This window comes from Numenius arquata, chromosome Z (assembly GCF_964106895.1).
Source record: "Numenius arquata chromosome Z, bNumArq3.hap1.1, whole genome shotgun sequence".
In the NCBI taxonomy this organism is placed as follows: Eukaryota; Metazoa; Chordata; class Aves; order Charadriiformes; family Scolopacidae; genus Numenius; species Numenius arquata.
Window position 1 is genome coordinate 71,291,882 of NC_133616.1, and position 9,885 is coordinate 71,301,766.

A 9,885-nucleotide genomic window follows, 5' to 3' on the forward strand; every position below is an offset into this window, starting at 1 on the left:
TGGGGGGTAAGAAACAAGGAGGGGGGGGGGGGGGGGAAGGCAGCGAGCATATGCGCATGCACAGGGTTGGAAAGGCTGCGGCCAGCCGCCTGCGGATGTCAGGGCGAGGGAGGGCACCGCCAGGTAATACGAATAAAAGCATCGCTCTACGCCCTCTTCCCTTTTGCCCCCAGAAAAGCCCTGAACTGGATTTGCGGGCTGTATCCTGGTTTTTAAAAGACTGAAAAATAACTTTCTACAGCAAAGCAAGTCCGCTGCATGCTCTGAGCAAGTGTTTGCTAAGCTGCTAGCATTAAGTATAGCTTGGGAACGTCAAAATGAGAAGGTCTGTCTGACTGCCCTGGAGCAGGAAAGCGAGCATCACAGGGTAAGGCTCACAGAGGGCCAGCAGGTTGCAGGGCTGAAAGCACCCACAGTTCAGAAGTGCTGCTAAACATGAAAACTCTATATCCAAACCTCCCTTTAACCATTAATGCATAGCGTGGATGCTTCTGGCTGTTTGCAGCTTCAAAATCTCATATTCAAATAGACCACTAGCAGCTACTGGCCCCAATACAAGATACCTACTTTCTAAAGCCATGGTAACACAAGACCGCTGAGTGATGGGCTTGCACTGGAAGGATGGGGGGGAATGAGGGGAGCAGAAGGAGGCACTACCATTGGCACCGCATTTTCTACTCTGTTCCCATCCATCTTTACTCTCAAGTATTTGATATTCTTACTTTTTTTTCTCTTGAGTCTTCTCTGTCGTCTGTCCCACCCCGTTCTAAAGGAATTATAGGAAATCTCATTTGAAACATCCCTTTTACCACCATGATGTAGTATCATTTTCCGTTGTCCTCTCAAAGGGCCCTAGGATGAGAAAGACTTGCATTTGGACGTTTAGTATTAAGCCTACGCATGAAATGGATCAGGGAAATGTCACACTCACCTGAAGGTTATCTACCTCTACCTGGGGAAATGTCAAAAAACTGGGAGAGGACAGCTTCTACAGCAAGACAGGTGAATAAGGCCTAAATGGCACCATCAGTCACCTCTCCGTTCTTTGTACTTCCCTCCTGAGTGTCTCTCCTGCGTTCTGAACAAAGCAGGAGCACCAGGACCTCACTGTGCCAGAACTCAGCTTCCACAGAAAGGCACATCAGCCCTCAATTACAGAAGAACAGAAATAACAACTGGTGAGTTTAATATTAAAATGAGCAAACAGGTGCGTTAAATTTTTCCCCTTGATCATGCCTTGTGCCTTCCCAGGGGAGCACAGATTTCCTAGAACCTAGAACTCAAATCTTCTCCTCCAAAACTCCCAAAATTATTTTTCTCCCTTCAACTACCTGCAGAGCCAATATTTCCAGCCAGAGACCCAGCCCACCCTGCTTCTTAGCTCTGTGCATACCCCCAAGCGCCACATCCACACCTCAAGAGCACATAGATGGTTCAAAATAAATAAATCATATAAACAATTACAGAATTAGTCTGGGATTCTGGTTTGACATTATACCTTCCAGCTCCTTATTTAGTGAGGAAAGAACACTGACCCTTCCTATTCACCTTTATAAAATAAGTGAAGTTGGTGATTTTGCAGCCTAATGATGTGGCAAACCTGAGGAACCTGATGAACTTCAACAAGGGCAAGTGTAGGGTGCTGCACCTGGGGAGGAATAACCCCATGCACCAGTACAGATTGGGGGCTGACCTGCTGGAAGGCATTTCTGAGGAGAAAGACCTAGGAGTCCTGGTGGACAATAGGATGACCATGAGCCAGCAATGTGCCCTTGTGGCCAAGGCGGCCAATGGCATCCTGGGATGCATCAGAAAGAGTGTGACCAGCAGGTTGAGGGAGGTTATCCTGCCCCTCTACTCTGCCCTGGTGACGTCCCATCTGGAGGACTGTGTCCAGTTCTGGGCTCCCCAGTTCAAGAAGGACAGGCGACTGCTGGAGAGGGTACAGCAGAGGTCTACAAAGATTAGGGGCCTGGAGTGTCTGTCTCATGAGGAAAGGCTGAGGGACTTGGGTCTTTTTAGTCTAGAGAAGAGAAGACTGAGGGGGGATCTGATCAATGCTTATAAATACTTAAAGGGAGGTTGTCAAGAGGATGGGGCTGGTCTTTTTTCAGTGGTGCCCAGGGATAGGACAAGAGGAAATGGGCACGAACTTGAACATAAGAAGTTCCATCTAAACATGAGGAGGAACTTCTTCACTTTGAGGGTGGCAGAGCACTGGAAGAGGCTGCCCAGGGAGGTGGTGGAGTCTCTGTCTCTGGAGACATTCAAACCCCACCTGGACAAGTTCCTGTGCAACCTGCTCTAGGTGGACCTGCTTTGGCAGGGGGGTTGGACTAGATGATCTCCAGAGGTCCCTTCCAATCCCATGCGATTCTGTGATTCTGTGGTTCTGTGAAACAGCCTCCTTTGATTTCTCAGGGATCGCTTTTAGTTTTGTTTACCCATTCTGTTGCCATAAGTGGATCCTGTAGGGCTTAATTTCCTTGTGTGTACCACGGTGGAAGTGTGTCAGCCTTCAGGCTGACCACCCAGTTCACCCTGCAGAGTGCAGCCATTGGATGAGCAGTAACAGACACAGCAGAGAGCCTTTCCTGCTCAGCAGCTGACTTCAAAGCTGTTATCACTTTCACCCAGTGACAAGTGATTTTAGCCCTCAAGCTTTGTCCAGCACAGAGAGAGCACATTCTGAGACCCAAAAGTCAGTGGTGCAGGTGGGTAGGAGACACCCTGCCATGCAGAAACCCAGTTGCATGCCTTGTATGAGAGCAAGAGGGAAACAAGCTCCTTACCTGATGCTTCTCCAGCCTTGCAAATTGACACGCTGCTCTCACTCAAAGCTGGCACACACTTGCCTACAGGAGATGGGATGAAACCTAATGAGCAGGGTGGGTCCCGCAGAGAGTGTGGGCCAGTCCCACCAGGCTGGAGATGTGCCTGGTGAGAGCAGGCAGCTCTCCCAGGTTTGTCTCTGCCTTTACGTTTGCAGGGTGGCTGTGCAGCGAGTCGGGCTGTGTTCTGTTGACCCTCTCACAACCATGTCCATTGTGGCTGTTTTATGGTGTCTGGGTGCTGCACTGAAAGCGGTGGGGTTGTGGCAGCTGGGAGGGTGCTGCAATTGTGTCCTGGGAGAACAAACTGTGGTGCTGGAAATGCCTTAACCTGCTCATGCTGCTGCAAGGCATGGTGCTGAGGAGTTTCTTGGAGATCTTTCTAGGCCAGGCTGTAGGAAAAGTATTAGTCTTTCCCTCTGAAGCACTAGTTTCAGGGATCTCATCCAAGAGCCTCCATTCAACGTATATTATGGAGATAAAGGAAAAGGCAGCAGACATAAATCCTGTGTGTCAGCCTTGTTTGCTGATAATTACGCTCCTTGACACACGTTTTTGTACGTAAGACAAGCACTCACAACTGGGAACTCTAACATGGAAGAAAAATTTCGAGTAACAATGTAGAAGAGACACCTCCCGCTCTGCAGGTAAAATAATCCCAGTTGCAGGGAACCGACCTGGGCTGGAGATGGCGCTCACTTTCTGTGGGTCTTTCCAAGGTTTGACTACTGCTGTCCCCTGCAGGACCCAAAGTCTATAAAGAGAAATGCTTTAAAATATTGTACTGGCTAACGTTAATAGGCAAGAAAAAAGCCTAAAGCAGACCTCAAAGTTCAGCTATCATGGGTGTTCCTCAGAAACTGAGATTTCTGCTGAACATCTGTTGCATATCTCCCAGGTGTCAGATGCTGAATGTTCCTGCTCAGAAATCCAGAGCCCTTCCCAGGACTTGTCCAAAGCAGTCACTTTCATAGTTAACCCTTTCCTGACATCGTTTTGCCTCCAGGTACCCCTGGTAAAGTTCCATTGACTTATCAGAGGTGAGAGCCCATCCCATAATATTTTAGTACCTTGCCTTTTCTCATTGAAATTGAGGTCAGAATCAGACCTGAAATCAGAAGAGTTTGGGGTTTTTTCCCAACTAGACTAGGCAGCAACAAAACCTTGATGAAATTCACTAATATAATGGCCAATACAAACCTTAATAAAGGATGGGAATAAGAATTAAATATTGAATCAGAAAGAGGTATTGGTAACATTTTCCATTTGTAGATAAAATATGACAAATATGCAAAAACTTGCATATTTGCATACAAGGAAACTTGCAACCCAAGACACAGTTCAGTACTAGGAGGTGTTAAGTAAGTTCTGCAAGTCTTTCCCACGCTGCTCAAAATTGGGAAAAAAAAAATCCATCTTGATCTATTAATTTCTAAATCAAGTGCTTTTGAATAATGACGGAAATGGTTTTGTTCAGAAATAGTATATACAAAGGAATGGATGTGTTCTCTGCATAAAAAGTAGTTAAAGTGGAGTGAAGGAATTAATTACTTGGAAATATGATTTAGATAATTTTATACATTTGAAAAAGCTAAAAATCCTACATAGAGGCCATACTAGGAGCCCACAGCAGAAATGAGCAATACAGTGCCATCTTCTAAATTAGAAACTTCAAAATGACATTCTGATACTTCAGATTTGACAAGCTAAACAGAATCTGGGTCCTAATGTTCAGAAAATAAATCTTCATGGCTTTGCGAAATCTCTTGTAATAAGACACCCAAATCATGGCAGCCAGCCTTCCCAATGCCTTCTCAGAACCTTCATTCCCATTCCTCAGCCTCAAGGTTAGCTGTGTCTCTCTTCTGAGCTCCTCAAATTATTCCCATAGACTTAAAACACATCACACCACTGGAAAATGGAAACTCAGATTTTCAGTGTGTTTATTTGGAGTGACAACATTTAAAGAGGTAGATGGGGGTGGGGGAGAGTTAGCTTATCATTAAAACTGAATGATAGAGTACAGAGATCTTGTTACGTTATATAGAGAAAAAATTAGGAAGGCAAAAGCCCAGCTGGAACTCAACCTGGCCATTAATATAAGGGACAACAAAAAAAGTTTTTATAAATACATCAACAAAAAGAGAGCCAGGGAGAATCTCCATCCCTTACTGGATGCGAGGGGAAACATTGCGACCAAGGATGAGGAGAAGGCTGAGATACTTAATGCCTTCTTTACCTCTGTCTTTAATAGTCAGACCAGCTACCCCCAGGGTGTTCAGCCTCCTGGGCTGGAAGATAAGGATGGAGAGCAGAACAACCCCCCATAATCCAGTAGGAAGTAGTTAATGATTTGCTTATGCACCTGGACACGCATAAGTCCATGGGGCTGGATGGGATTCACCCAAGGGTACTTGGAGAGCTGGCGGGAGAGCTCACCAAGCCTCTCTCCATTATCTGTCAACAATCCTGGTCAACAGGAGAGGTACCAGATGACTGGAGGTTGGCCAATGTGACGCCCATCTACAAGAAGGGCCAGAAGGGTGATCCGGGAAACTATAGGCCCGTCAGTCTGACCTCGGTACCGGGAAAGATCATGGAGAGGATCATCTTGAGTGAGCTCTCACGGCAAGTGCAGGGCAGCCGAGGGATCAGGGCCAGCCAGCATGGGTTTATGAAAGGGAGGTCCTGCTTAACCAACTTGATCTCTTTCTATGACCATGTGACCCGCCTTCTCGATGCGGGGAAGGCTGTGGACGTTGTCTACCTGGACTTTGGTGAGGCCTTTGACACCGTCCCCCACAGCGTTCTCCTGGAGAAGCTGGTGAATCATGGCATAGACAAGTGTACTCTTCACTGGGTAAAAAACTGGCTGGATGGCCGTGTCCAGAGAGTTGTAATTAATGGGGTGAAATCCAGTTGGCGACTGGTCACCAGTGGTGTCCCTCAGGGCTCAGTTTTGGGGCCGGTCTTGTTTGATATCTTTATTGATGATCTGGATAAGGGGATTGAGTGCACCCTCAGTAAGTTTGCAGATGACACCAAGCTAGGTGGGAGTGTTGATCTGCTTGAGGGTTGGCAGGCTCTACAGAGGGACTTGGACAGGTTGGATCAATGGGCCGAGGCCAATGGGATGAGGTTTAATAAGGCCAAGTGCCAGGTCCTGCATTTCGGTCACAACAGCCCCAGGCAATGCTACAGGCTTGGGGAAGAGTGGCTGGAAAGCTGCCTGGCAGAAAAGGACCTGGGGGTATTGGTGGACAGCCGGCTTAACATGAGCCAGGAGTGTGCCCAGGTGGCCAAGAAAGCCAATGGCATCCTGGCCTGTATCAGGAATAGCGTGGCCAGCAGGAGTAGGGAAGTGATGGTGCCTCTGTACTGGGCACTGATGGGGCCTCACCTTGAGTACTGTGTTCAGTTCTGGGGCCCTCACTACAGAAGGACATTGAGCTGCTGGAGCGTGTCCAGAGGAGAGCCACCAAGCTGGTGAGGGGTCTAGAGAACAAGTCCTATGAGGAGAGGCTGAGCGAACTGGGCATGTTTAGTTTGGAGAAGAGGAGGCTGAGGGGGGACCTCATTGCCCTCTACAACTACCTGAAAGGAGGGTGTAGAGAGGTGAGTGTTGGCCTCTTCTCCCAAGGGAATAATGGCAGGACTAGAGGAAATGGTCTGAAGTTGCGGAAGGGGAGGTTTAGATTAGATATTAGGAAGAATTACTTTACTGAGAGAGTGGTCAGGCACTGGAACAGCCTGCCCAGGGAGTTGGTGGAGTCGCCATCCGTGGAGGTATTTAAGAAACATGTAGACATGGCACTTCAGGACATGCTCTAGTGCCCGAGATTGTTGGTTTGTGTCTGTTTGTGGGTGGGGTGGTGTGTGGCTGTGGGCGTTTGTTTTGTTTTGGTTTTGGTGTTTGGTGTTCTGGGATTTTTTGGGTGTGGTTTTGTTTTGTTTTTGGTTTTGTTTTTTTTTTGTTGGTTGGACTCAATGATCTCAAAGGTCCCATCCAACCAAAAATATTCTGTGATTCTGTGATTCTGTGAAAATGAGAATTTGAGGAATTGGTGTGAACTAGGTTAACTTAGTTCATCTTAGTTGGTGAACAAACGTGTTTCAATAAAGCTGAAGAAAATGTTGACAGGAGTCTCTGAAAACTAGCCTGAAAATTAATCCTGATCTGCCTGAATCATTTGAAGATAATTGGATTTTAATAGGTGAACTGTTCGGCTTTCTAAAATGAAACTTGGTTTAACTAGTACTTAAAATCTCTGTTGATCAGTAATTATGACGATGACAAAAATATTCCAACTATGGAACACACCAAGCGAAAAAAGAGCCAGGGAAACAAAATAACAATGCAGAAGCAGCTTAGAAAAGATGTGAGAAAAAAATACATGTAAAAAAAAAGCAGGCTAAAACTTGCTTGCTGGTTTCTAGTGCGAAAATAAACTGTGCTTTCTTGCTTTCTAATACCCTAGGCAAACAAAGCATTTAAAAATGCCGCAATTCAAAAGACTATTCATCTGAGATGTTTGAACGTCAGGGTGAGGAATGGGAATTTTACACCTCTGCAGCCCAGCACTGGCTTGCAGATGCTTATCACTTGTTTAAGCACCATACTACAAATGTGTCATCATCATTTGGATTCCAGCTTTTTGCATCATCCTAATACCTGCTCAGGAATGGTCTGGCTGCTTGCCTCAGTGTTGATGATGACAGCAGCCCCTGCAGAAAGTGGCCAGAGTCCTTGTCCATCCTCAGCTGAGAGGGGCAGCCATTCCTCCCACATCTCACCTTAATCTCAACTGGAATTGTAATTACTCCACAAGGCTGATAACAGAGTATTTCTTGAATATTCAGCCAGATGTAGAATGGCTTGATTTCCATAGATGAGAAAAGCATACAGTTTCCCTGTCCTATTTACTTTTTAGATCCCAATCATCTTCACACCACTTTCATATTACCTCCATTTCAAAAAGACGAAACTAAGGCATAATTAATGCCCACAGAGAAATGTCCATATTTTGCACTCTCTACCATTTCAGTGGCTTCCAGGTAGGGGTAAGGTCCTGCCTGTCGGGTTGCCTATGCTGCCACACATAATTTATGGCACTGGTGGAAGACATCTGCCAATTTAACCATCTTCTTCCAATGTAAGTCAACAAGGAATGCAGTGCACAGCAGTTGTAAAAAAAAAAATATCAGAAGTTGAGGCTATGATGACTACAAGGCTTTGTGAATTATGTATCTCTTCTGAGAGATCCATATTTACTCTTGCTGAAAGTTTGATCTTCCTCTGACTATTCCCTGTCACTTACTCCTTAATTTCTGTTGGAATAGCAGAAGGTAAAGTTGGATGTCTTTCTCAAACGTTATGTTTGTAGTTTAAATAAAAAGTATTTGACTTGAAGGGAAAGTGTTTTGTGTTCTTCAGTCTACATTTTACAGGATGTCAGACCAGATCAGCTTAATAGTCAGTTCTGGCCTCTGCATCAAGAGCATATATAGTGGCCATACATTTACTGAAAACATCAGTTAAATGCAAACCTCTTGGTTATAACTTGGCATCTGCTTAACAGCAATATTTTAATTTGTGAGTTAGGATGGAGCAGTGCACCAGCTGATGAGCACCAGAAGTCTTTGGAAGAACAGAATAAGCCAAGCTCTGAATTTTGGTCAGGACAGTAAATCTAATCATTCCTGTTAGGACTTTAAATACCCACATTCCCTCATGAGCCAATTCCGATGTTTTATGTCTCAATTAAACATTAATCACTTAAATCCCATATCAGTACCTTGATCAGATCAGGTCACCACTGGGGGTATGGAGCAGTATTCCATAGAGAAGATGCTCTTTTCTTAAATACCCCTTGTTTCAACATGAAAGATAGAGAGACATGGAGTCAAGTATTTCCTCTCAGGCCTTTCCATCAAGGTAAGTGGCAGGCAGCTACATTTTGATGCAACACAGGAACATGTTTTCTTCCACAGCTGTTAATTCTGTGAATTATGTCTGCTTTGTGGTCACAGGAAAGGGAAAGGAAAGGACATGTTTTCTCTTGTGGAATCAAGGTATACAGAAATGCTGTTAACAAAAGCTTTCAGCTAGACTATTTTTTAATTTGTAAGTGAGTAAGATGCCTCTTAGAGAAGGGAGATTGCTTCAAGGAACCTTCCTTTCAGTGTTTACTCAGCACTAATCCAAAAAAACCCTGCCACAGGACCAGAAGACAGACAAAAGACAAATTACACAGTTGTTGAGCAGCTTGTTTTTCCAGATGGCCGACCCACAGCTACAGTTCATGGGCACATAATGTCTAACTTGTACAGAGAAAACAAGCCCTATAATGTCACCAAGTCAATTTAATATTAAAAAAACCCCACAAAATGTGTTCCTCAAACAAATTATTTCAAAATTTGAAAAGTGCTCTTAGGTGTAATGGAATGGAAAATGGAATGGCATCAGCAGAGCTGAATGAAATACTCTGTTGCTAACAAAACAAAGCTGTAAGCATTTCTTTTTCCACTCACAGATCTGTCTTTTGTTTCACCATCATTGACTCACAAATGACGATTATTCATCACATCTGAAGGTAGTGATATGGTGAAAAAGATAGCTACATGGTGGTCAAAATTGCTGCCAAATTTACTCAGGATTTTTTAAAATTACTTGCATTTTGAAAAATAAAGTACTTTACTGCAGGAAAAGTTCTGTACCTCATTTTGGAAAAAACAAAAGCAAGGAAGGATTTTATCTTCATGCAGAATAAACCCTGAGAAGCCATATCACTACAACTGAAATCAATCTTCCTTTCCTTTTTTTTTTTTTTTTTTTTTAATGCCAATTCCCCTTCTGATTATTCTCACAGTTGGGTCAAAACAAACAAGATCTTGCTCTCTTTCATTTTTGGACTTCGTGGCACTGATGGATGTTATTAGCAGGATGGGTGTCACGTGATCTTCTGATGAAGCGTGCGTCATATACGAATGAATCTTCTGACGAAGTGTGCCTCCTCACAGTAGTAACCTGCTCAGTAGTGCTGATGCATAATGA